This window comes from Kryptolebias marmoratus, linkage group LG24 (assembly GCF_001649575.2).
Source record: "Kryptolebias marmoratus isolate JLee-2015 linkage group LG24, ASM164957v2, whole genome shotgun sequence".
Lineage (NCBI taxonomy): Eukaryota > Metazoa > Chordata > Actinopteri > Cyprinodontiformes > Rivulidae > Kryptolebias > Kryptolebias marmoratus.
The window spans coordinates 18,498,922-18,506,629 of NC_051453.1; positions in this window are offsets into that span (position 1 = coordinate 18,498,922).

A 7,708-nucleotide genomic window follows, 5' to 3' on the forward strand; every position below is an offset into this window, starting at 1 on the left:
AAAAAAAATATATATATATATATATAATTAAGCTCAAATATGAATTCAATTTATGTCAAAAATAAAAAGGAACATTCCTCAGCCTTGCAGGCCAGTATTTTATTTTATAATGTTGCGCGATCAGTTAGCAATCAGTGTACATGTTGGGAATGACTCCTAGCTACTACCACACCAAATTTTCCCTTAATGTCAATAAAATTGACTTAGTGACAGTCCTTTTTTTGTTTGCTAAGGTTGTTCAGCTGTGGCAGCTATCTTGAATTAGACTGGCGTTCAAAGGTAACAAATTGCAGAAGTACCATACACCCGATGATTATTTTCTTGTTTCAATAAAGTTTGTCCAGTGGTTCATAAAATATCGCAGACAAAGTGTGTATAGAGATACACACACACACAAAAGTTTGTATTTCTATCCTTAGTAGGACACTGCGTTGACTTCCATTCATTCCCATAGCCTAACTCTGACCACTACACTAAACCTAGTCATCACATGCTTAACCTTAACCCTAAACTAAATACAGTTCACACCTTAGCCCTAAACTTAACCCAAAAATATGTTCCACTGTATTAGGACCATGCATTGGTACCCATAAGGACTCCTGGTCCCGACAAGGTAGTTGATTCTACCAGAAAAGGTCCTTTATTTATTTTAATTTAACCTTTATAAAAGGACTCATTTTCAAGAAAGATCTGGTTTAGACAGATAATATGATAGACAACAATAAAAACAATTAAAACAGCAATACAATGTAATAATAAAAAAAACAACTGCATAATATCCAACTTTCATGGTAGTTGGCAATAATATGTGGTAACAGTGGTATATTTTTCAGTTCAGGTAGAGCATAAAGCTTTTTTTCTTATCTTCAAAACCCCATAAAACTGAATGGACCATGTAAATAATAGTTGCAAAACTCAAAAAGACATATCAGGGAATAAAGCAAAAGAGAACTCCATGTAATAAAAAAATTGAGCTCCGTATAACAGTAGTAAATATTGAACTGTACTTTGGAAAAGATAACACTCACACAAGGCACTACTTTGGCCATATTTTAGGTTCTCTTTTGTGTTTGGCTTTGAAAGGTTTTTACTTTTAGGAGAAATAAGCGAGTTCAGCAGGTTTGGTGTGGGTTTTAGCATGAAATGTTCACAAAGTGTCAGGTCAGCTCAGGTAACATGGCCATACTTGTAATAAACATTATGTTACAGCAACCTGTTCAGCTTTTAAACCTCAGAAGACATTCCAATTACATATGCAATATAATTGTGACACTCGTTGAAGCTTTCAGGATGGAAAAATCAACGTAAATACAAATACAGTTGCTCAACGTTGCTTTTAAGTATACTACAACGTGTAATTAACTGAACGCTGAAGGTCAGTTGTGTTATCAACTCATTACAGCTTGGCAGCAGTTCAGCTGAGGATCGTAAAGTGCTTTAAGCTCCAGGATCATTTAAGATTACTTTTATGTGACATTCTCTAAAATCACTGCACTTTCTTATCCTTGATCAAAATGAAAAGGACATTTTATGGCAGACTTATCAAAATTCCATAAGTTCATGTCTTTATAATTTAACAACTGTTTCATAAAGGAACTGGTTGGCTACTGTTGGAAGGGACAAAAGCAAAAGTCGGACTTCTCATTTGCTTTGATTTTTAATCTTTAATGTGAACTAAAACATTTACTATGGAATACTTTTTAGAGTGTTGGTGAGGAAAAACTATTAATGCACAGACAAACATGCAGAACAAACTCTGCACTGATTGTCACGAGCAGTCTTGGAAAATCATGTTACGGGAGTGTGTATTTGTTTTTTTGTTTTTTTAGCTTTGCCTGCAATTACTGCAACCATCTGCAGGTGTGCACAGCCTACTTAAGTGGGCCACACCCTTCCCCTTTGGAAGAGGGGATTCTCTCTCTCTTCTCTGTTCCCTGTTCCCTCCCTTGGCTGCAGCTTAGATGTTTGTTTCCCTTTACTCCTTACTTTTAGGTTAAAAAAGCGTATTCTGTTCACTCCACCAGTTTGCTGTGTGCTTCTTACTAGGATGCATCCATTTGAGCCAGTGGGTCATAGCATAATGGGGGCTTGTCCGGGATAGGCCCTGGGCTAGAAGTGCTGTTTTTATTAGTTTTTCCCTACACTTTGTTTTGTTCAGTTTTCTTGGTTGATGAAGAGTTTTGTGGTTTCCTTTTTTTTTTTTTTGACAACTGGTGGTTATTTGTGGTGCTTTGTTTAAATTACTTTATGAGCACCCTGGTTATTTAGAGTGAGTGATTCAGCTGGGCTTTAGTTCTTCCAATGGTCATTCTCTTGCTGTTTTTCCTTTTTTGTTGTTGGGGCTATCCTAAGTAGGGGCACTCTTTGGTTACTGCAGTAAACTGTATCCTTGGTTTGCTGTGGGCCTTGAGTTCAGCATTTAAAGTTGCGTGAACTTTGTCTGGTCTGTAGGTCTGAGGATTGCTCTAATTTCTCTCTCTCTCTCTCTCTCTCTCTCTCTCTCTCTCTCTCTCTCTCTCTCTCTCTCTCTCTCTCTCTCTCTCTCTCTCTCTCCTTTAAGGCTGGTACTTCATAACCATCCTCAGATGATGGAACTTTCCTTTTTATCCTCAGTAGAAAACTCAATCTGATAGCAAGATGCTAGCTGAAGAAGTTGTTTCTTTATGAAACCTTCAACCAGCTGATGGCTAGTGACACAAAGTGGCTGCAGTGCCACACAAGAGTAGGCAAAAGCTCCGCCCATCAAGCTACTAAAGTTGCACACAAAAGCTCACCTGTTCCTTATAAGCATACCTATAACTTGCTGGTAATTACTACTATGCCAAAGGTATCAAGGCTAAAAGTCAGTTTTACAGATATTGAGAAACTTTGGTGTGGTAGTAGTTGAGAGTCATTCCTTTAAAAACATACTTTGAGAGCTAACAGATCATTCATTATTTTTGTTTAAGACGTCGGCATGCATGGCAGTGGGCAAGATGCATTCCTTAAAAGACTGCTACTTTAACTCAGTCAGTGTTTAGCCTCCTCGATAAAAGGTTTATAGAGGCAAAATTTGGAAAAATAGTGGACGAGTGCAAAAAGAGTAAAGCAAAATTGTTATAACGCACATTATTTAACAATATACAACTTAGATACCTGTTGAAATATTAAACATGTCTATTTGAAAGCATTTATTATCAATCAGATAGGCTCCAGTCAATATCCACTTTATGTAAGACTTCAATATAACAAAAACATTAATAGGTGATGCTTTTCAACAGGTAAAAAGTCAGACTTTCTTTTCATTGAAGCTCTGGGATGCTGTGCCCACCGTTCTTTCATGAAATTATTAAAGTCTAGAAACACTTGACAGTAATTCAAGGAAATTAGCACTGACATGACCTCCAATTTATCAGTAATTAACAGCGCATGTTAGTGCATGCAGATGGACAATAAAACAGATAAATGAGCTCCTGTAAACTGCTGTCTAAGCAGGACAAACAAATGAATGTTTATTTTATTATTACAGGTGTAATAAACCAAAGGTGAGACTGCATATATAGCTTTTCGACAATTAACATTAATTTTAGTAATGTCATTCATTTTAGGTGGCACAGCTAGTCTAACATTTACGGTAATTCATTTTAAGCAGTGCAGCTTTTTCTACATTTATGAAAAACTAAAAAATTTTAGGCCAGACTATGGAGGTCCTGGGTGAAGCGTGGTGGTGGTGTTTCTATGACATGGGAATGACGCACACCAGCGTTACTGGGTTGTTGAGTTTGAAGCGACCCTAGCTACGACTCCATCACATCCCCATCACACTAAGCACACTTGCAACACTCTTTCAGTGCAGCTGCTGCAAGCAACACGTCCTACCTCTACTTCTTCCACAACCAATAGGAATGCTCACGCTCTCACCACACAGCTGCAATGACCAATTGGTGCTCTCCATGCCCCAATAAATACAGTGCGATGCTAGGCTGTCCTTTTCTGTACCTTTACAATGGAAAGTAAGAATGCTTCTTCTCGTCAAGAGAAGGCCTGCTGGTTGAGGAAGGAAGAAAGGTGTATGTGGTGGAGGTTCTGAACAGAAAAAAACTCTTCATGTTGCTGAGAGGGTTTCCTCCTTCACAGCAAGGCAGAAACTGATGCTGGAGACCCAGAAAGCTCTCATATACAGGATGTTTCTGCAGACTGAGACCACACGATACCTGTGGGGGTAGCTTTGTTCTAGCCTGCCATGATCTTTTCACTCTATCCCAGAGAGTCATGCCAAGATGAGGCATGGTGCAGTCGTGGGTGAATGTTGTAGTGTCATCGGGGGTGCATGCTGCTGTTATGTAAAGTACGCTGAACCTAAAGAGTGTGGCATCGTGACTGCTTTCACACTGAAGGTTTTCCACTTTTTTTGTGATCCAGTCACTTTCTAACTGGTTGTGTCAGTGAAAGAGTGTAGTGGGGGTCATCATTCAGCGTGAAGAAGGCCTTACAAATAAAAATGTAGAAATTGGGGATATTTTGTTGTATACATTTAAATAAAAAAAATCCAACCAACTCCAAAAACATTTTGATCTAATTTGCTGTCCTTTCTCATTGTTGATCTGATGTTTGATATGTAAGTGATATTTTTGGAAAGCAGGTGGAAAAACCTTGAAAGCCACCTGTGTGTTTTTGGCGTGAACAGCCAAAACCTTTTGAAAATCAAATCTAAGCTACAATCCAAGAGTTTTGTCTTCTTCTTGTTGGGTTTTATACGTATGTATAAGCTTTATGTGCATGCTCCATGCCTCCAGTTCCTGTTTTTGGTGTAATCTTATGGCAGTGTTACAGAGTCACATACAGGTCTGGCATAGTTACTACAGCCTTTTGGGCTGTTTTTGTTGTTTTTTTTGTGTGGGTGAAGACATTTGTAGAAACAAGGCTTTGTTTACGAGGCTATTTTTTAAAATAAAAAGATCATTTTGGAAAAACTGCAATTCCGTGAGGACAAGGCTACGTCTCAAAACAGTGAATTAATGGTCAGGATTGCTGTTAATGTGCAGTTATAAAATCATATCTTCATGCTATATAGTTGTTCTTCATAGAAGTTTTATTATTTATTCTTATCTGCTGTGAAGCACTTTGTGATACACTGTTACTGTTAAAAATGTGCTCTGTAGATTTTTTTTATTGTTTTTTTTTTATTTGAAAGCAATAATCAGGCTGTTTTGGTCTTAGTGCTGCAAAGAGCTGAAGGCCCACAGGTGCACAGAGAATGAAACCCACACAGGGACTGGTTTAACACAATCAGTTCTTCATTGTCCAAGTTCTTTCCACTGGAATGTAAAGTCTGTAGTTGTAGTCAAACTGCTGTGTTTTTAAGAGATAATTTAAAACAGCTGTTGCAACATCATCCAATAGAGAAAGTATGTGATGGCTGATAAAATATTAATATCTTACCTGCTGTGGATAGCTCTATGAACGACCTCAGTTTGGAGCAACAGAGTTTAAGTATTACTGGACTGATGAGCTAATAGCTAGTCTGAAGTGCCATCGTAACACAACTCCAACCTCTGAAATTTCAAATTTCAGCTATTTTGTAAACGTTTCCATCACCGTATTGGACAAATACTTGCATCAAATTTTGAAATCTTTGAGACTGGACCAGATAGCAACAATCCACTTTGGTTGCAATCTGACTAGCCTTTAGCTTGTCTGTCCTGTCAGATTTAACCTCCATTTCACCAAACTCAGGCCATTTGAGGTCTACAACAGGTAAGATATTAATTGTTCATAACCATTTCACAGAATTTCAAAACATTGCTGGAATGTTATTTTAAGCTCAATAGTTAAACATAATAATAATAATAATAATAATAATAATAATAATAATAATAATAATAATAACAGTACATTTATTTTATTTTCCTGTTTTTTAAAACTATGTATTTTAACTTGTGGTATTAGAAACAGTCCAGACTAGTTGCATTAATGAGCTTATAAATTCTCATGTAAGAAGCAGAAGTTTAAGCACTTGTTTGCGGTTCAAAGTATCAAGGTTATTGCACCTACGGCTGAGCAGAAAAAGAGGCGTCATTACCACACCCAACAGCGGTGGCAAGGCACAGAGCACGGGTACAACATGCATCACTTTCCCAGGGTGGAAAGTTGAGCAACCGCAGACCAACAAACCGTAAACAACCTCTTGGCAACTTTCAGAACAACTCTTCCCTGCTCTTTGCCCTCCTCCACTTACTGGCAGCTCAGAGTGAAGAACTATCAAACAAACTCTGCTCTAAAGTCCAATTTAGACAAAGATACTCTTCATAAAGCACAGCAGAGTGGGTGATCCCACCACCTGGCCCACAGAGGTTATCCATCTGCACTCAGTGTGGGCGCAGAGATTTGTTCCTGAACATTTAGTACTTTTTACGAGTTGACATTTTTAGGCACAGTGCTGCTCTGACCTTGAGTCAGTCATAGGAGTTACGTTTTTATCATTGGAAATTGTTGATACAGTGAACAAGGTGTCTTGTTCTGCAGAAACGCTGATAGGATTTCTGACTTATTTCACATTTTTGCTCCTACCCACTCGCTCATGTGCTACATTTGTTCACTTACAGAGCCTATAAAATGCATTCACCCTTTTTGCTTTTTTGGTATTATAAATCTGTCATTGTCAATCTAAATTGGACTATTTGTGAAAAAAAACCTTCAGTGTCAAAGTGAAATCAAATTCCTACACCAGTTAAATACAATGTGATGGAAAGTAAGTGTCTGCATAAATATTCACCTCCTTTACAGTGACTGTCCTAATTCAACTCAGAGAAAGGATTACTGAAAGGTACAAGTCAGGGGATGGATACAAAAAATTCTAAGGCCTTAAATATCCCCATGAGTTCTGTTAAATCCATCATCAATAAATGGAAGCATTATGGGACATGTTAATCTATCAAGAGCAGGCTGTCCTCACAAACTGAGTGACTGTGAAGAAGGAGAATAGTGAGAGAGACCACCAAGACACCTGTGACTCTGAAGAAGGTACAAGCTTCAGCAGGTGATTGTCACAGCCTCACTTTATCCTTGAAGAAGGATTTTTTGTTTTTAGCAAAAAGGCCAATTTATGTTGATCGTGACTGTTTTAAAACAGCAACAAAAGAGTCAAACATGCAAGGGGGGCAGTACGTTTTATAGAAACTGTTAAAATATTCCTGGTGTTCAGCAGATGCACAACTAATGGGGACCTCAACCTTAGGTCAGCCAAGGCTTTGGACCAAATTGAGATCCAGCCAGTCTGCCTATGCAGATCTGTGTTCAAGCTGCTGCTAGAACCAGAAAATACCATCAAGCTCACAAGTGTTGGTGATGAGGTTCAACGGGTTTGAAAATATTCAATTTCACAGATAAAGGTCAATGCGTTCTTAATGAAAGAGAGTTTATAATCAGAGTTTTATACTAAGATCGTCTTATTTTAAGAAATAAGGGAGTTGTAGGCGTTTTGGTCAAACCTTCAAATTAAAGTTAGGTGTGATCTTGTGCTCAGAGTGTGTGTTGTGACTGACTCCTGGCTATTGCTACATAACACCACATCTGTAACACTGACTGAGTTATAGCCATTTTTGTGCTGGCTCAGGTGAGTTAGCAAGAATGATGTAATGATGTAGTTCTTGTAGAGCTGAAGTGAAATATGTGTTGAAGCAGGAATTCGTTGCTTTGCTTTAACCTTCCAGTACAGATTGTTTTGTCA